The 20,191-nt window shown below is 39.4% G+C and overlaps 2 long non-coding RNA genes across 3 annotated transcripts in view; both read left to right on the plus strand.

The window, feature by feature from the left end:
- The first annotated feature begins 934 nt into the window (after positions 1 to 934).
- On the plus strand, positions 935 to 8,610 carry LOC141570706 (uncharacterized). Its single transcript, XR_012495137.1, has 3 exons — positions 935 to 1,052; positions 2,024 to 2,123; positions 3,798 to 8,610. It is a non-coding gene; the product is annotated as an uncharacterized LOC141570706 (long non-coding RNA).
- A 9,209-nt stretch (positions 8,611 to 17,819) lies between these two features.
- LOC109453347 (uncharacterized) overlaps positions 17,820 to 20,191 on the plus strand; it is a 67,998-nt gene continuing 65,626 nt past the window's right edge. The window contains exons 1-2 of one of the 2 annotated variants that reach the window (XR_002138267.2): positions 17,820 to 18,058; positions 19,336 to 19,411. This is a non-coding gene — a long non-coding RNA (uncharacterized LOC109453347). The remainder of the gene's footprint in view (positions 18,059 to 19,335; positions 19,412 to 20,191) is intronic. The other variant, XR_012495138.1, reaches the window with a different exon arrangement.

A 20,191-nucleotide genomic window follows, 5' to 3' on the forward strand; every position in this document is an offset into this window, starting at 1 on the left:
TGTGTATGTGTGTTATTAATACACTTTATCATTTTTTAGAGCAGTTTAAGGTTCACAGCAGAACTGAGCAGAAAGTACAGAGTTCCCATCTATTTCCTGCTCTCCCCCCCACCACAGTCTCTGTGGCTATCATCGTTCTCCACCAGAGTGATACATTTGTTACATATTGATTGTTTCGCAATAATAGGTATTGTGGTAGTAATAGTAGATACGTGATGTCATGTTTTACTCTTTCTTTCTTTTCTTGACTATTTTCTATGAGATTTTGATTTTTGCCCACTTCAGTTTTGCTAAACATGATGCAACTTATAGGCCTAGCTTGGGCAGATTGGTAAGGGATTATAATATAAATGAAGGCCATGACCTTAAAAAAGCAATATGTCTGAATGGTGGAGGTTATTATATTTTCTTCCGGTTGAAGTTTACCCAGTTGTTTCAATAAAACATTCAAGAATTTTGGGATAAAGGCAGTAAGGCATCCCCAACTGTTCATCCTATGAAGTTCAAATGTACTCATATCTTGGCTGAGGGCTGTGCTCAGATTATAACTAGTCACAACAATTTGCGTGTAGGCACCAATTGTGACACTGACAAATAAATATAAATTGCATTAATCCTGGAAGTTATTCATTAGGTGTTATGAACATAAAGCTCTCTTAAAATGAACAATTCATCCATCATATGAAGCATGAAAAAAGTTAAATCTTCCACTGGGGTGTTTTGATTTAACTAGTTTGGAGAAATAAATTTTGCCAATCATTCTCCCCCTACCCCCACTTGCCAGCAAAGTTGTATGACTCAAAACAGGATTTCCTGTATGCTACCAGAAGTATTTGTGACTGACTGTTTTTTTTTTTGCCAGTTCTTTTCAAGTTCCCCTTTTGGACCTTTCAATCTCTTACATTTTTTCCCCAAGCCCCACATACGGTATGGTGCAGGCTGTGCCCTGCAGAAGGGCACCTGGCCACAGAGAAGAGTGAGGGCTGAAATCTGGCCATGAGCAGGATTGTGTGTGCTCAAGAGAAGGGGTGCCTTTCCCTAAATTACAAAAGGTGCTGTATGACGAGCAAAGACTCTGCCGTCTTCCTAATCTACATTCTCCTCCATATCCTATTTTCCATTCTTGGGCCTTTAAGCTGCCTCGTCACCACCCATCAACCTGATCTTCTTTTAGTCAGTCTCTCACCCTCTGTGCCTCTCCAGCTGTCCCATAGGCCATTCCAAAGATCACTCACCCTCTTGTTTCCACAGAACCTCTTCTAACTCGAATAATTTTTATGTGATAGATTCAAGTGTACGTTTTTCTGGTGTCATTCAAAGCACCTGAAAGAAAACAAACTTCACTTGTTTGGTGCATTGATTTTCATGACTATAAAAAAAAATTGAAAGGATGAAAGCTAGGTTGAGTTGAAATGTAAAATTATCAAAAGCAAAACAGGAAACAAATGTTTGCTCAGCCAACCATTTCCTACTGAGGGCTGTCTGTGTAACATGGTGTATGAAGAGTTCACTGTTCAGCCTTAAACAGATTGAAATGATCCATGGGGGGAAAATAACACCAAACCCAAGGGCTGTGTGGAAGCGATGTGCAGTGCCAGGCCCCCGAGCTGCTATGGAAAGGATCGGCTGTGAGGGCCTACGAGTCTCGAGTCTCGGTTGAAGGGAAGTCTTTGAAAGCTATCTTTTTAACAGGATGAATGTGAAAGCCACGGGGGAGGAAAAAAGGCAGCACAAAACTGCCACTTGAGCATTGCTTCCTGCCCATGAAGCCTTCTTTGGCTTCAAAGATTTCCTCTTTTCTATTTTTGGTAGCAGAATATGGATTTAGATCTGCATAGCCCCTCTCCACTACGAATCCATGCCCCGAAAAGAGTAGGGCTGCTGTTTTCTGTAGCTATCAGTTCTCTTTTCATTTCAGCACCTCCAAATGATTTTTAATATTAAGGACACAGATTTATGGGAAGGAGTCATTGAGTTTTCAAACTGTTTTGGAGTCTCCTAATTTGCACATTCCTGTCTTCAGCAGAGGCATCTCAGAGATCATCTCAAGTAATGGAGCCTGACTTCTGTGATGAGTGAAAGAATCCAGGTTGGTGAACAGATGGCCATCGAATGACCAAAAAGTAAGCAAGAATGATTTGCATTGGAGTAGCATGTGACTGATTAAGCACAATTCCATTTTGGAAAGAAATAATGGACGCCTGTGTAATCTAAGATTAGCTTAATCTATATAAACTGCAACAAAAAGCTACAAACTGCCCCAGCCTGGAATGCTGAGGACCTGGCCCATGAAAAGGAAAGCACATTGCCGAGAGCAAGCATTTTAAATTTCATGGGTGTTCAATTGCATGCTCTCTAATTCTATTTGTTAAATCGCTTCTGTTTTTCCTGATCTCAGACCACCTAACTTTGCTGGCCCACTAATACTAATAACAACCTTGCATGGGTTGTCTTTTATATCCAGATCCAGATATCTCAACTTTTTATTTATTTTTTTTTTTTTTAAGAACTATTAAGCCCTTGAGTCCTCCCATAAAAATATGGGATCGGTCACTTGGCTGAATTCAGAGCTGGGGATCAGGAATGCAGCCCCCTCAGCCCAGCTGCCCCTGCCCCATGGTCTTAATAATCTTAATCAGGGTTTCCTTGATGGCTTTAAAAAAGGGTGACAGTCTTATACTTGAGAAGGATTATTGTGGGAAGGTGTAAACTGAAGAAGCATCAATGGGTTGCCCCGCCTCCCCAAGGTTACTTGCAAATATCTGTCCATCATAGCATCTGGTTTGACCTTCACAACCCTCTAGAAACCATGAACCCACACCCTGTGAATATTCTATGCATGTCATTGATTTTATTTTGTTTTGCAAAGAACTAAACAGATAGAAGTATATTGCAATTTAGGGGAGGGGTGGAACTTTGAGAATTAATTCTAGGCACTTTGCAAATGAACACTTGGTAAGAAAGAAAAAACAAACAAACCAAATCTAGGTCATATATTGGGTTTCCAGCACTGAGAAGGTCTTTAAATATATTTTACATAATGGTTTTGGGGAGCAAGCAAAATTATCTGCTAAGTGGCAGTATTGACAGTGAGCTAAAAAGCTATATAATAGAGTGAAAAAGAAAGCCTCCTTTAACTTTTCTTCAGAGCCTTTTTACCCAGCTGAATATTTTAGGTGTTATTTTAAATGTCAGACTTGTTCAGAAAGAGAGCATTGAGTCTCCCAAGAGAGTGATAATTCGCTCTTTTTTTTTCTTTTTTAAGTGGAGCAAAATGCTACCTTTTAATAGACTATCTAGCCTTTTCTGTACAAAATATGCCCTCCCTCAGAATTCCTATGCAAATTTTAAAGCTCCAGGGTTGGGAAAAGGTTAAAAGGAACTGAAAAAGTCTACAGTGGCTCTTTCTGAGATGCACCCCGACACTTGGCAGGATGAGGTGTTCATAGCAGGTGCTGGATTTGCTATAAATGGACAATTTATAAACAGAGCTGACAACTGGGAAAACAGAGCAGTGGGGAATGCTGGCATTCCAGGGGCCAGTGGTTGATTTCCTATCATATGGTCCTCAGCATGGAATTATTGATAGCTGCTGCTCTGAAAGAAAGCCAGTTGGCTGATACATAAAAGGGCTGTACCTCAATTCCTGCCTGATCTGCTGCTAGATATTTTATGTAGGTCAGTGCAAATTAGCTTCTTCAGGTTGGTACTTCCTTAATTAGCAATTTAATTGCAAAGTCTTCTCCTCCCTCCTTAAACTTGACTGAATTTAACTCTCTCCCTTCTATGTACTACAGGAGGCCTGGGACCTGGAAGAAGTATGAAGCAAGAGGAGCCTGAAGGCAGTGGGGGAGGATTCAGAACAGCCTTGGTGCCCCAGGCCAACCTGGCTAAAGCAGGTCATGTGTGAAGCCAAGGGCAGCATTTTGGCCAAGTGTCCTACGGGAGAAAGGAGTGGGAACTTTGTGCAACGAGCCCTGGGGGAGAATCAGAAATGTGTAGCAAATGCAGTTCATCTCTCTTGTGTTGTTTGTCAAGGGCTTTCAGTACCCTAGGACATTCCTTAGACCCCTCTGCAAGGTTCTGCTTCCCGAGCAATCCCATGGTGCATTCTAATGATCACGTCCATAGTCTGTACTGCTTTTGTTTATTTTCTTGGACAAGTATTCCTCCTGTAGGAAAGTTTGATAGTGGTTTTCGGATAGATGGCATCGGATGGCGTTCCTACATGTATATCTGCAGCCTTGCACTGGTACAGAGTTCTACTCAGAGCTGGTGGAGTGGCCATACCTGTTTGTTCTACCTGGATGAGTAGTTTTTCCAGGAGACATTTGTTTGGCTGGGTCTCTACTTTTCTCCTGGCCACACCCTATTGTTTTTCTCTTTGCAGGACCTGATCCTGCAAAGACCTTTGAATTCCTTACAAGGAGTGAAAATTGGGTCCGAAGAGGAGGTTATTGACTTGGATGTACATTCTATCTAGCGTGAGGGTTGGCCTGGACATGAGGGCTGTTGGAGAATAAAGCATAGGGCTTTGAGGAAATCCAAAACAGGAACTGATGGGTGCCACACAATGGCAAATAGCTCCGGGTTACAGAGGGATCCAAGGCATTGAGATGATGGATGCTTTTGTTAGTGGTGGGAAGTCTTGTCTGTGCGTGGAAACTCCTGAGAATCTTGCCTCTGGGAGTCTCAGCTTCATCAACTGTTGTGAGCTCTGTGGTAAACGCATGACCAATCTTACTGAGCCTCTATTATTTACAAAGAACTGTATTGGGTACAGGAAGTACAAGAACGTGTAGGCACAGTACTGCCAGCCAGAAGTTCATGATGTGGTTAGAGATGATGTGAAAAGATGACAACTGGGGAGCAACAGGGCATGTAAAACCACGGACAGCAGGGAATGCTCTATAAGGAAGGCATGGGGCAGGTGGGTGAGGGAAGCCTTGACAAGAAAGACAGGACTGGAGCTGAGCCTTGAAGTGTGCGAGAACTTCAGTATTTGGGAATAGGAAAGGGAGATTATGCTATGTAGGGAGATGACATGCTGAGAGCCCTGGTGAGGAGATGGCCCATGAGCTTGGGAGGAGAGAAAAAAAGAATGTCCTGGGAGGTAAGCTGAAGAATCCCACAGATCTGGAGGTCACACAGAGTGTGGAGTTCGTGTTGATCAGGGAAGAGAGACCAGGAAAGCAGTATGTCAGGAAGGTGAAGGCAGAGAGAGTGGCAGTCACTGCATGAGGACCTCAGAAAGTCTCATCTTGAAGTGACCAAGGCTCAGGTTTGCAGGGCTCTGTGGACGGGGCGGTGAGTCCTCCTGAGCCACTCTGCATAAACAGAGCCCTCCTCCAGTGTTCCTTGGCACAGCCTGGGCTCGCCATCTGACTAAGCTAGGGCCACACAAGCTTCTGCTACGGAGTTTCCCCACAAGCACAGAGCCAAAGCGAAACAAAGGCAGAATCATTCTTTTAAAGTTCACTGCTTGACTCTTATTTGCTCACTCTTGCATTCCCATTAGTGTTGCCCTGATTGATTGGGATGATTGCTCATTTTTATAGCTAACTCAGAAGGTCATTTTGAGCTCTGGAAGCATCTGCTCAGCCTAACAAACGGCTAAGGAAGAGCCACAGACCTGGAGGTGGGGGTGGTGTCTTCCCTGGTCAGGGAGGACTCACCTGCTGATGATATCCCTGGGAGGAAAAGAGTGTGGAACCCTCTTTCCTGACCCGCCCCCCATTTTCTAATACCTCAATTTGTGCCCTGCAGACCAACAGCTTGGGCATCATCTGGAAACTAGTTAAAAACACAGAATCTGAGGCTGCAGCCCAGACCTACTGGATCAGGATCTACGTGTTTTGCAAGATCCCAAGGGATTAATATACACATTAGAGTTTGAGAAGTGCTTCTTTCAACTGAGCTGGAAGGAAGCATCACCTGTGGGGCTTCTAAAACGTTCCCTGGCATATTGCATAGACCAGACAAACTAAGTCAGAGTCTCCAAGGGTGGAGCCCTGGTACTGGTATTTTAAAAAAACTTTCCAGATGATTCTATGTGCAGCTTGAGTTGAAAACCACTGGCCAATGGTCTGGGTTAGACAATCTGTTTCCAAGGCACCAAATTCCCCTCATGTTGTAAAAGAAAATATCATTAACCTTTTAGCCACAGACCCAGATGGAGTAAAAATAATGCTAATTAAGCATTTATTCAGAAGCTGATTAGGAAACTCCTGGCCAAGAGCAGATGTAACCACTGGATTTGCTCAAAACTGTCAAAATGGTAGTTTGTTAAAATTTTTTGTGTTGAGTATTATTCTCTCCTGGCTTCGGAGGGGGTGCTCCACATAGAACCTGGAAGATAGTTGCCTTTGCCCCTAATCTTCTTGATCTAAGGAGATGGTACCCAGACCTGTGTTCCCAAAGCAGTTTCCTACCAATTCTCAGGCTAGGGTAGATGTCAAATTTGAATAAGTAGCATGGTTATTTCAATACGTTTTCTTTTCCAATGGGGCCTTTCAGTTCATGCCAGAGTGCTGAAGACCTTCTCTGACGAATTTCTATGCATCTCAATTCAGTCCCTGATTTCTTCAGTCCCCCGCTCACCCTTTCCCAACCCCCGCCACCCAGCCCCCAGCTCTGCTATAATATCAAGGACCTTCCACCCTCAGGTTTGGATCTTGGGTCAATCTTGGTCAAATCTTGGAGGGTATTAGCATATTAGCAGCTCTGGTTCCTCCTGCCTTCCTGGCTCTCGCTGCCCCTAAGATGGTGGTGGGCCTGAGCACTGATGTTAGAGCTATGGACTTTCTCCTTAGCCTTTCATTTTCTCCTTTGAGAACTAGGTTTGAAGTATGGCCTGCGAACTGGGCTGGATCCTACTTTGAACCAGGATATCCTAGAATTAGTATGCTGATACTTGTCTGCTTGGGGTCTCCAGGTGCTGTGTCTACTCAGCAGCTGAAAACACCATACGTACTGGTCTACACTGAGCTTGAGGTCACCTTATCCTTTTGCACATTGTAATTTGTACTGCTGGGCACCTCCATTAGGGGTTCACTTTTTACCTGGCCTCGTTCCCTTAACGTTGGGTCTTCCTTTCTTGGTTCTCTCTCATTTCCCTTTGGCTTGGCATTAGGGTCTCAGCACAAGTCACTGGTCATGACCCGCTCAAGATACTGCAGTAGCAGCACGTGCTTAAATGTGACCATGGGGACAATGCCACCAGGACCACAATGCTCAATAACAATGGTACCATTTTTTGCTGATGAGAAAACAGATTTGGAGATGCACCACACAGTGGTGGAGAGACAAGACCCCCACTTTATCATTTCTAGTTTGAAACATCTAAGTCTTGTTCAGCTCTACATCAAAACAATGCAAGTCAAGATGACTGTGGAAAAAAAATCTGAGTAAGTTGAAATCCAGCATTGATGCTAAACTGACATGACGTTTATGTTTAGCTTTGTGATTGGTTTATTTATATGTGTGTGTGTGTGTGTGTGTGTGTGTGTGTGTGTGTACTTACACATATATAAAAATACATATATACTGAAAAAATATGTACATACATTTACTGAAAATGTAACAAGGGTGTTTGTGAAGTGGGTACTAAAATCCAGAAATAAATATTCTTCCTTTCAATGAAGATAAAGAATTGTCTGCTATTTGTCTGTGAGGTTCCTAGGCTATCGCTCCTGTTCGCTTTCTGGGACAGCAGAACACTTACTACTCTCTGGAAGCACATTCATGAGGAAGATCAGAGAATTTTAGACATTATTACTGTCCATAAAAAATTTTATAATTTGCATCTTGCCGTGCCCAAGTTGCTCCTAGGCACTCTCGCTCTGGTGCTTGAAGTTGGTATGCCTTCTGTCCAGACAAGTAGCTTCTTGGGCTATTATGTAATTAAAAGTCTAAACCTTCTCATTTTAAATGATCATAAAATGTTTGAAGGTATGTTACTTGTAAACCTTTTTTATTTTTTGTCTTTCCATTTATTTCCATTTTTATTGCCTTTTATTGGGGGTTGGCTGCCTGGCCAAGCCAAGCTAATTACTGCCCTATTGCTTTTGGAAGACTAGGTGACACCAAGACTCTTACGAGTCAATAACTGGGGCTGCAGAAGAGCCTGAGTGCTTTCCTCTTGCCCCTTCCCTGTCAGGCATGTTGTTCGCTGTGGCTGAATCTGAGAGGATGGACACCATCAAGTTAGCTGTTGACATGGCTGAGAGGACTGATTGATGAAGAAATGATCAGACTGGGAAGAAAATCCAGGGACCAGGAGAGTGAGAGGGTCAGGGGTACACCATAACTGGAGAAAGGAAAGGGGGAAAATTCCACCCACCCTGTATTCGTTAGAAATGTGTCCACCCTCTGATCAAAACCCTAAGGTTTAATCAATGTTGACTCTTATGTGAATATACTCATCTGAATGAGAATGAAACCTAGCAGTTATAGCGTGTCTATGGAAAAGGTAAATGTTATAAAGGACCTCAGTAGGTGGCTGAGTCTTCTTATCTTATCATTAAATCTAACCCATCTTTAAAGTGAAATAAAATCTAGCAAAATCTTTTATCTTGTACTCCTGCTGATTTTAAACTATATAAAACAAAAACTGATAGTCTTTTTTTTTTTTTTGAGGAATAATATAGTGCCTATCATGTTGCTTTCTTGATAAAACTCTTTTTTTCCTAAAAGTTATATAGGATAGGTCTTTATTTTGTTTTTAGATTTATTTTTAAAATAAAGTGTATTTTTCCATTATAAAAGTAACATGATAAATACAGAATAATAAAAAGAAAAAAATCATCTCTGGTCTCAAAGACCACCTCTGTTAATATTTTTCTGTATTTTCTTCCAGACTTTTCTATCAAGAGGTTTTTTTGTTTGTTTTTCTTTTTTTCTTTTTGGCAGGGGGTTGGGAAGGCAGAATGTGGGATATAATATACGTAATTATTTTAAAATTTAATTCAATGAAAATTAATTTGGTTGGGAAGAGTCTACCATCATTTGGAGTCACTGGGAATTCTTTGGCATATTCTGAATATCTGTTCTAAGAATTTAGAATAAGAGAGTTAGAGCTGGAACAGAAAGAAAGCTCATTGTTGATGCAGTGAGACCTAGAGAGATTTCATAAGCAGTTAGCTGAGCATAGAGTCTCATCTAGGCTTCCTCGCATATGTGTCCTCCAAATAAGCATCCTCATAGCAGAGTCACAGCAAGAAAGGTAACCACGAAAATTAAGGGTGGCCTGGAATTCCTGCAAAATATCAAAATATCTTGATGTAAAATATCTTGTTCTTTCTTTTTTTTTTTTTAGCCAATTCTTTAGAAAGAAAAAATGACGTGAGCACAAGTAATAACAAAATGGTTACAAGTGTGCGCTTGAGAGTTACAGTCCTGCGTCCAAATACTAGGTCCTCCAAAACTAGCTTTGTAGATTTGGGCAGGTTTTTAAAACAATTTCTTTATTCATCAAATATTTATTGGGCACCAACAATGTTCCAGGTACGCTCTGTGCTGGGAATATAGCAGAGAACAAAGCAAAGACCTTTCTCCATGAAGTTTATATGCTAGAAGTGTCATATAGACAACAAAAATGTAAATATATGATGTGTAATGGAAATAAGCGGCAGGGAGAAAAATAAAGCAAGATGAGGGGGAGAGGGAGTACTGGGAGGAGGTACTATTTTATAAAGGGAACACCTCAAAGATAAGGTGGCATTTGAATGGAGAGCTAAAGGAAGTCCTTAATCTTTTCCAGCCTCAATATCCTCATCTCTAAACGGCATAATGATAATATCTTATATTCTCAGATACTGATATAAGTATTCTCACAAGGTAGCATTGAGAATTCAATGAGAGAATGCATTAAAGCAAAATGCTCCCTTGATGGTAGCTATTGTTATTATAATTTGTTTCCTCCTCTGTCAAATGGAAAAATTAAGTAGATTTGTAAGGACCTTTGCAGCAATAAGCGTCTGTGATGCTTAGTCTCTAACTTGTGTGATGACATACGCTCTTAATGCAATCCTGGACCTAATTGTCACTCCCAGTTTATACTTAGCCGTATCTGCCAAAAGTGCCAACCCATTTGACATCAGGTGGAAATCTTAATGTATGGCTGAGAACTAAGCAACATGGAAAGAATGAGAACTCAAGGTTCAACTCCCTACGCAATACAACATTTCATTGCAACCTTTAAACCAAGACTTTATCTAGTGGGGGACACTAAAGGAGATACTTTTGTTCAGATTAATAAGGATGTTTCTGTGGATACAAGACGCTCCTTTGCTTGGAGGGATAATATTAAAACTCATTAAACTTTGAGTAGACAAAGTACACAGTGGTACTTATTATGAAGAAACTGGGGGGAAAAAAGCAGCTAAGGGTTTTGCTTGGTTGGCATTTCTAAAGTTAATGCATCTTCCATAAAAAAAGAGCTCCCACATTTTCATGTTCCTACAAGGTTCTGGAGTCTGTTTTTTTCAACCAATGTCTGAAAAATGACTTTTGCTTCATTTGGAAATTGAATAAAGTGCTTAAATCTGTATGAAAAAATTCACGTACCTGGAAATGTTATTTCTTTTTTTTTTTTTTTTAAGTGATGGGACATTATCTTCTACAGCAGCATCTGGAAAATTCCTCCCATGACATCTGAACATGTTTATTTCTTTCTTTTGAATAAGAACTGTCGTCTCTAAATCCTGTGTGTTGGGATGTTGCTTAGCAACATAGGTCTAAGTCTCACTGACAGGCTCTGATATTCAGAATGTTTTTACTTCCCCATTGACATTGTGATAGATATGTTTTGTTTTGTTTTTTTAGATGGTTTGATTCAAAAAGGGAAGTGGTTCTCCACAAGGCCTTGTCAGACAGGCTAGACTTTGCATGCCACTGAGATCTCTTGGTACTCTAGAAAGGAGCTCATAGATCATTGCAAATTATACCTGGATACTTTAGCTTGGCATTGCAGAACTCCTTTCTTCTGGCTAATTCCAGATGTCTATATGGATTTGTGGTTGTGGAAGAATTTGACCTCCCCATTGTAAAGACATTTCCCATTTTAAAGGTACACATTGGCTGTGTCCCTTTATCACTCCTGGCAAAGGTGCATTCACAGTGGTCTGAAAATTTGCTGGACTGATGGAGGCTGAACCCGGTTATCAGCAGTTTGTGTGGTTAGGCATGTGCATGGCTATCTCACAGTTGGTGTCTGGTTGTTTAAGGCCATGCATCTCCCGATCCCTTTCCTTGGGCTCTACACCACAGGGTCATTAGTAGCTAAAAATGATTTGAATTTAAAGGTTCTTCAGTCTGTACTTGTAGGAAATCCTACCAGAAGGACAGCTAGGTCTGAATAGGTTTGGGCAATTTTTTTTTTTTTTTTTTAGGCAAAACTCAAAGAAGCCAAGGGGAAGAAAAGATAAGCACTGTGTTTTCAGTGATAATAAAAACAGCTGGGGTGCCTATCCCACACCAAGTAGCCTAATCTTCAAAGAGGAAATCATATGTGACAAAGACACAAGAAATATGTAATTTTTTTTTTTTTGGTTGTTCAATCTTTGCATGGGGTCCATTTTATAGTTGGACATGCAAGTAAAGGCAGCTTTCATGGTGAGAGCCTATGCTATATTATCTTTCTTACATTAACTTTTGTGGCAGCAGCAGGTCCCTATGACACTTTCCTACTTAATGCTCACCTTAGTGTAACATACCAGCTTAGTCATGGACCTCATGCATCCAGGATTTACAGATTCGCAAAATGCCAGATTGCTTTACCAACCTCACCAACATAGCCATTAATTACACAAAGAGGCATGTGGCTAAGGACAGAGGTCACCAGTTACATGATTATAAGGCCCATTGTGCCTCAACAATTTTCACAGAGTAACATATGTCTTTTTTACTATCTGTTGATCGAGAAATTACATAATATAAAAAAAGAGAACTGTTGTGAATTCAGTTACATGGTCTCTATTTAAATGTACTTAAATATAACTCATTATTAAATTTTAGTTATACAATTAGTATATGCCTACCTTTTCATTGAATAAATTAAATGCAACCCATAATCTGGAACCTCCTTCTCATCTCTTGACCTGAGCTCCAATTCCAGGCTCCTCCTGGAGGGAACTGCTATTAGTACTATAGCTTGTGTCCATCCATACCTTTTCTCTGCTCTCATATACATAGGTATGCATCTATAAAACTATGTGGTACTGCTTTTTCATGTGTGATATATGTATTTTTAACACAAACTATATCATCCTGAATGTATTACGCTGCAACTCAAGACTATGTCTTGCAAGTCATTTCTTATCAGTTCATAGAGAGCCCCACTTACTCTTTCTAACCCCTGTGTAATGCTGAGTTTATTTATCCATTGCCCTACTGTTAATTGTTTACATTTTCCCTCACATTTTTGCTCCTATAAAAGGTGTTGCAAAAAAACATCCTTTGTATTATATATATACATATATACATATATATACACATATACATATACATATACATATACATATACATACACATACACATACACATATATATATATATATATATATATATATATATATATATATATATATTCACTTAGGACTGTGTGTGGCCAGTGGTTTTCTGAGGTAGGTACCAAGAAGTGGAATTGCTGGTAGTTTTACTTTTACATAAAGTTACATTTTATTAATCACAAAATCTAGATACATTTGAAACTAACAGAATATATAGGTTAAGACATTGTTTATTTAGCCTGAAGATAATGCCTAGTGCCAAAAGAATTGAAGGACCCGTGTTTAGGAATCTCTAGATGAATGGAAAGAATACAGGTCTAGATGTCATACAGCCTTGCTTCATCACACACTAGCTCTGTGGTTTAAAATGTCTGAGCTTCTATTTCCTCATTTGTAAAATTTTATTGATCTCATTGTCCTGGTGAATAAATGAGAGATTATATAAAAGTTCTTTGGATTTTTGGTCCCAGAAACATGGCAGACTATAAATTATTGTGGAAGCCCCACATGTAACAAGCACATAGAAATAATGAATTAAAAAATATAAAATATTAAAAATAGAAAACTATCTCAAAAGGAAAAAAGGGAAATGTCCAAGTATCAGAAACAAAGAGGGAACTCAACACAAGAGTGATAAGTTCATGAGCAGATGTGACCCTGGCCTAAGAGAGAATTAAACTTTGATATATGCCCCAAATGCCTAGGTAGATGGAATGGTTTCAATGTCTAAAAATATGTCCTTGGGTTACTGAAGGCTGCTGACATCCAGCATAAAGGCAGAATAATGGATATTTGCTCATTCAATAAAAGATGAACTTTAAAAACTCTTCACTGGCCCAGGGAAGCTCCAAAGAAGCTCATGAGTACCCTGCCTGGGTTCTGGTGGAAAAATTACCTCCCATGATAAATTGAAACTCCATGAGTATGCTATGCATGGGTGTGGAATCTAAATTTACTCTACCTGAATCTTGGGGAATCCCAAACTGAAAAATTAATGTAGAAACTGACTGTGAACTAATTAACGCCCGGGGGTTCCTTCATAGGAAAACTTAAAATCATTCTCTAAGTACATTTCTACAATTCATAGCATACACAATTCTCTCTCTCTCTCTCTCTCTCTCTCTCTCACACACACACACACACACCACATGCCGTAGAATGAAACGATAGAACAAAAATAAGGAAAATTTATAAGGCTCGTTTGAGAAGTATCACTTGAAAAAAATGTTTTACAAGGAAAACTACAGTTGTTGAAATTGTATTTTGTAAATATACACACATGAAAGGTGTAAATATGAAATTTAGAATACTATATGTTTAAAATAATTAAATGAATAAAATAAGGGGAAACAATAATGGAACAGAATACTAAAAAACAGAGCAGGCTCATTTGAGAAATATCACTTGAAAAAAATGTTTTACAAAGGAAAACTACAGTTGTTGAAATTGTATTTTATAAATATACACACATCAAAGCTAGGGTTTATCATTTTAAGAGATAATTATTAGTGATTGAATAGTGAAAATAAAGCAACGGTGCATTATTAGGCTATGCCCATATGCTATAAATGCATTGACTCATCATGATTTCCCATTCATCCAATTTTAAGATCAAGTTCTCTTTATCTACGGTAACCCAACCCACATGAATAATAACTCAAAGGCACAAAAAATATAAATCAAATCCAAAGTCTTCAGAAGTTTCTGGACCGAAGTTTTTGAGTCTTTTAGTCTTCTTTGACTTTTTGACTTATTTTTTAGGAAGTAAATTTGCCTATAGGAATTAAGGGACCATATCATGTGTGCATAAAATAATTCTGAAGGCAAAAGGAAAGTGCCTATAAAAATTGAACTCTAAATCTCAGCAACATCTTGTGTCCCATCAGAATAGTGAAGAAAATCTTGCTTTGCATCTGGGATTTGGCATGGCTCTAGCCAGGGGAGCTAGATCCTGCTGTCCTTCAGCTTTAATGTTCAATGTATATTGTATAATGTCCGATGTGTATAATGTCCAATGTGTATAATGTCCAATGTGTATAATGTCCAATGTGTATCGTTGCACAGAACTTCTAGTTGATGTGTTGCTAATGATGCAGTTGCTTATATTCTACGCTGAGGGGACAGTGGGCATAGGAAGAAGCTCAAACAATTTTTGCTTTATAGCAGTCCTAGAACTCTTCTGAGATGTCCCTTTTTGTTGGCTTTGGGGCTAGTGAGAACTACACTGTCCTCCTGATTCTCTGTGAAAGGGTCTGGACCTCTTCGCATGACTGTCAAGAGTTTTCCTGCTCTTTTAAAAATAAGACTCTCCCAGGAATGTTCATATTTTTGTTTCTACATTTGTAATGCCAAGTTCTGAACTAAGCAATGATATGGAATTTACTAAGTATGAGAGAATATTTATCAAGATATCAGTTCTTGCCTGAACTTTCTAATCCATCTCCTTTGCTTAGGAATTTTCTTTCTTTCTTTCTTTCTTTCTTTCTTTCTTTCTTTCTTTCTTTCTTTCTTTCTTTCTTTCTTTTTTTTTTTTTTTTTGCTTAGGAATGATTTTTTATTTGTTGTTTATATGATCCATCAATGAGAATAACAACAAATGCTAAATGATTCATTAAAATTAGATGATAAAGCTTTAAAATTACCATAGGAAAAATAAATTTGCTAGAGATAATAGGAAAAGAGTCTACAACTTAGATTTATTGAAAGACTTTAGAATGAATAAGCTTAAAACATTGAAAAAAACTGATGTAACCAGCTAAAGGGTAAAGAAAGCAGAAATGAAATTTAGAATTGGGTGACCCCCACAAAAGGGGAAAAAATTTCTGTTAAGTTCATGTAAGAACAACTGAAAGTAAAGCATGTACCATCCAATTTGAAAATAATGGAATTTATGTTTACATCATGACTTGTTTCCGGCATTAAAGACTGTAGACTCAAGTGGGATCTTGGAACCAAATTCAGAGCTTGACACTGCAGGTTGGGGAGGGACTACCTGTCTGGAAATAGTTAACTGTAAATAATTTCTTCTGAGCCTCTTTTGTTTTGGTAGAAACTGAAACATGTTATGGTGGTGTGTACATGATGCTAGAACACCTGAATGAAAATCAGAATACAGCCACAATCTACAGATGCATGCCCTGCCTCCATCCCATATGTAGGAACAGTCTTTGGAATGGCTGCCCCATTCTAGTCAGGCATCAGAGAATGGCAGTCAGGAAACAGAGGGCTATTTTCCCCTCTTAGTTCACACTTTTGGGGACTTTCTTCTGTCCTCCAACTTGCTTTTGTTGGCTTTGCTCCTGCTAAGAACTGTACCCTCTTCCTGTTTCCCTTTGTCTTTGTTTCTCGTTAAACCCGAGTTTCAGTTTCCTCTTTGTAAAAGCCCAGTGCCTACACCTTGGTAAGAACTTAGGAAACATTCATTCCTTTCTTAATGTACCCTATTTCTCATCCGCATAAGTGGTGGAAATGATAATAGCAAAAGGGAAGAAAAGAGGACAGGAGGTTAATTCTCCTGCAGGTTTTCTCTCTTTGCTTTTCATGAGGTCCTTCACGGAGGAATCTTTAGCCTCTTCCTTATCCTCTAACTCTCCCTCCTTACTCTCCAGGGGTCCCAGTGTTCTGAGGAGTTATTGGAATTGAATGCTCTTCTAAAATGTAGATGCGTTTTTTTTTTAGACCTCTTTGTACTCTAAACCCATCGTATTCCCTTACTGCCACTCTTATCTCTCACTATAGACTATTACAATTATGGATGGATTTAGCGGGGAGCATTTAACTTTCTTTTTCTTAGTATTCCTAGCAACACCAACTCCTAGAAAACCTCAAAAAAGATTTTGACTTCTATAGGAAAAGGAAGGCTTAAGAGAATTTGGAAAGTGGACTAGAGTAGGGGGCAAAGCTTGAGTGGTGTCAAAAGTGGTGAAGGTAGAAAATTGAAACAGGTAGACCAACCTTGAGGTGCTCAGAACAGAGTTTCTCGAAGCTGACCCACATTAAGAAGGTTCCGAGGAGACAAATTTCCCTGGAGCCCTCAAACCTTTCTGTCATGACTCTGCTCCTTTGAGTGTTCCAAGATTGCCCTTTGGAATCCTTACCCCTGCTGCTGGGTAGCTGGGGTGAAAGAAAGTCACTGTTCACACCAGAGTACTCTGAGGTAATTTTCTCCCAGTCTCGTTATTCAGTTACATGCCTAAAATAATTAGCAGATTATGCCTCACGTTGCTTGTCAGCTCTTTACCACTTAGAGCTTGCTTCTTTGGGAGAATGTTTTTGAGAGCCCCAAACAACCAGGTTGAAACCACACATTGAGAATCAAACATAGGGAATAATAGCTCTTGGAAAGATAAGTCCTACTGATCATGCAGTCAATTATCCAGAGTTTTCTAAATGACCAGATGGTGTGACGCTAACAAAAACAGGCATACCTTGGAGATATTGTGGGTTCAGTTCCACACCGGCACACTAAAGCAATATTGCAATAAAGTGAGTTGTAATCTTTTTGCTGGTGGAGGGTCTTGCTTTCAATTTATAAAAAAATGCAACATCTGTGAAGTACAGTAAAGCAAAGCACAATAAAAGGAGGCATACCAGTACCAACTAACCATATAAAAGATTTCTGATGTTTGCCAAATGAATGGCTGATAGCTGAGGACACAGTGTCATCACAGGTGACAACATAACTAAGCCAGCCTATTGGAACACCTAAAATCATAAGAAACAAGCAACCTCTTATCAGAGGAGGTGAGCTTCATTTCATCATAGATATAAATGGCTGTTTTGAGAAAATACAGCTGGCTTAGATTTCTTTAGTAGTTTATACCATCAATAAATCTTTCCTCATGTTCTTTGTCTTGGTGTTTTAAATTTAATTGGCAGCACTTAAAGTCACTGATCTTGAAACACATTAGAGAAGTACATTAAAATGAGTGCAATCAAATACAAATGGCTCAAAGTTACATTACAAATGGGAAAATTCATATCCATTTAATGTACTGCACTCAGAATGTCAAAGCCTGAAAAAGAATAGTAATTATGTAGTCATTTGAAAAAATGTGTCTTCAAAGAACATTGAATGGCTTGAGAATAGGATGCCATTATAATAAGTGAAAAAGAAAAAAGCAGATCACAAACGATTTTGGAACAAACAAAAAGAAAAATTTTTTAAATTGAAATTAATAAAGAAAAAGGTCAACAGTGATCATCCAGGTGGTAAGATTAGGTGTGATTTTAATTTTCTTTGTATTTTTCTGTATATTCTATAATGGCAACTTTTATTTCCACAGAATTTCTTTAAAGAAAAAAAAAACATTATAGGATAAAAGAAAATTAAACTGAATGTAACCTAACTCTAAAATGAAAAATCCCATTGCCAAGGAAAAAATACTTTCAAGTCAGGAAAGAGGCTCCTGAACAGGCGGGGAAAAAGGAGCAAGGAAGATTGTAACTAGGTCAAGTGTATGTACAACTTTCTCTCCAAAGCTTGGGCATTTTTCTTTCTGCAACAGCCTCCGGCATCGGCAGAGCTGATTTCCCTTAATCTCTGGAAGGTAAGTTTCTGAACTAATCGCAAGAAGGATCACATTTGCTCCTAGCAAAATGTCCTAACTGGCATTGCATTTGTGAGTAGTATTTGTTTCAGGATTGCCAACTGTGTAAGCTGCTTCCTGGGCCGCTTTTGGGGCAGTTGTCCTGAGCTGGTATTATGTGGCGCTGCAATAGGCTTTCCTAGTTTTCCCAGTATACCAATGGGCACACTGGGAACACCCAAATGGGGCTCTTTCATGGTCTACACTGTCACACTATGTGGCTCCTGCCTCCTGGCTTCCAGACTTCACAGTCATTCCATGCTAAACTGTGGTCAGGTTCTTCCTTTTTTTTTTGCTCCCACATATTCTCTTATTCAGTTTACTCAGAAACTCAGTTTTCATCCAGAGATCTAGGACACTAACCACACTGCTCTGAGGTTGCCCCAAATGCTGATCTCCAAAAAAAAATGTGCACATCTCCTGTCTGGACATGCCAGCCACACCCATGGAGGTTGGCCTTTTATGTAAAGGCTGGCTTTGCAAATGAGAGCATGAGATTGAGACAATGACAACTTCGAGGTGGGGTTTAGAGGACTGTGTTATGTTCTGTTGGCTTGTTTCTGAGCCAAGATTGAAAAAAAAAAAATCAGGGTTTTCAAAACAGCTGATAAAATAGCTATCATTTGGTGAAATAATTCCTTTGAAAATGATAAGCTTTATCATAGATTTTGTGTTCTAGGCGTGAAAGTAATAAATGTTCGTTCCAAATACAATTTTCAAAAGAGATAATGCATGTATATGCTTAGCTAGTATAGTAAGCACTCAATATTGTTAACTCCTGTGGTCAGCTGGGGCTGCCCGTTGGCAGCGCTGGGCTGTGTTTCCTCTGTGTTAGAGAACAATTTTAATTACAGCAGTCGTGCTTTTGTTTCCGGACTAGAAATCTGTCTCAACTCCAAGGTTTTTATATTATTCACCTTTTAAGCTTCTTTTTCTCTTGGAGGACTGAGTCAAGGGGAAAGGAGGACAGTGACACATAATATGTCTCATCTGACTTTTTCTGCCCCCCCCCCCCCCGCACCCGCTTTTTGACTCCATGGAATGTCTGAATTATACAACTACCTGTAGAAAATGTTGCTTAATGAAGGGATGGGCTTACCTCAGTTCTCTTCTGGACGGCCAGATGGATGTGGCCAATGACCCAGGGAGATGGGTGCTTTTTTTCAACAACAATCTTCTTTCCCACTTAGTAGGTTATTTACTCAGCTTTTATTTTTTAATTTTTTTTTCATCTGGAGACTTGGAGGTGATCCACTATAGGCAGGATCTGAGCATTGGGAAGATTGGAGGACGCCTATCTCTCTTGGAAAGAAGGTACTCATTCCATTCTGTGTTAGATGGGGGGATTAACATGATTAAGTTTGATAAATTCCTTCATTAATGTGGCTGCTATCTACAGGTTGAACAGCAAAATTTAAAGAGCCATATATTCTTGGCATAGCTGCTTCTCAGAAGCTTTCTTTCAGGGCATGAGGAAGCTGCTTGCTCTTCCAACCCATTAGATATGGAGAAGTGAACAGACTGTCCCTCTCTTGGGCTCTTCCAGTATATCATGCTCTTGAAATCCATCTTTTTTCCGCATTTCCTCTTACAATGGTGTCTTCAAGGTAATGGAATTAGGGACTTCCTTCCTCTTTTCCTCCCTCTTTCCTTTTGTTCCTTCCTTCTATACATTTTTTGTTTTGTCTTTTCTTTTGAAGGGACACTTTATTCATTCATTCATTCATTCATTCTTTATCTTTTTTTTTTGAGTATCCACTCTGTAATAGCACCTTATTTCTAATCATTTAGAACAAAAACCTCTGTCTCCTTTCAACTCCTTTAGTTCTGTGTCTCAGATATGTCCACCCATTGCTGAAAAAGCCATATGCAGGAGACTAGTGAACATCCACACTAGATGGTTTCTTCTGGAAAGGTCATCCCAGCAGATTCTTTGCAAACTCCTAAGTTCTCTCTCATTGGAGTAGGGTATTCTCCAGGGGGAAGAACCACCTAAATGGCACCATTATTATAATTGTCAAAGTAGTTTTGTTTTCACCAAAAAGCCTACATTTGCTAATAACTCAGAATATTTGTGCAGTCACTTAAAAATCT

This window comes from Rhinolophus sinicus, linkage group LG03 (genome assembly GCF_036562045.2).
Source record: "Rhinolophus sinicus isolate RSC01 linkage group LG03, ASM3656204v1, whole genome shotgun sequence".
NCBI classification, from domain to species: Eukaryota; Metazoa; Chordata; class Mammalia; order Chiroptera; family Rhinolophidae; genus Rhinolophus; species Rhinolophus sinicus.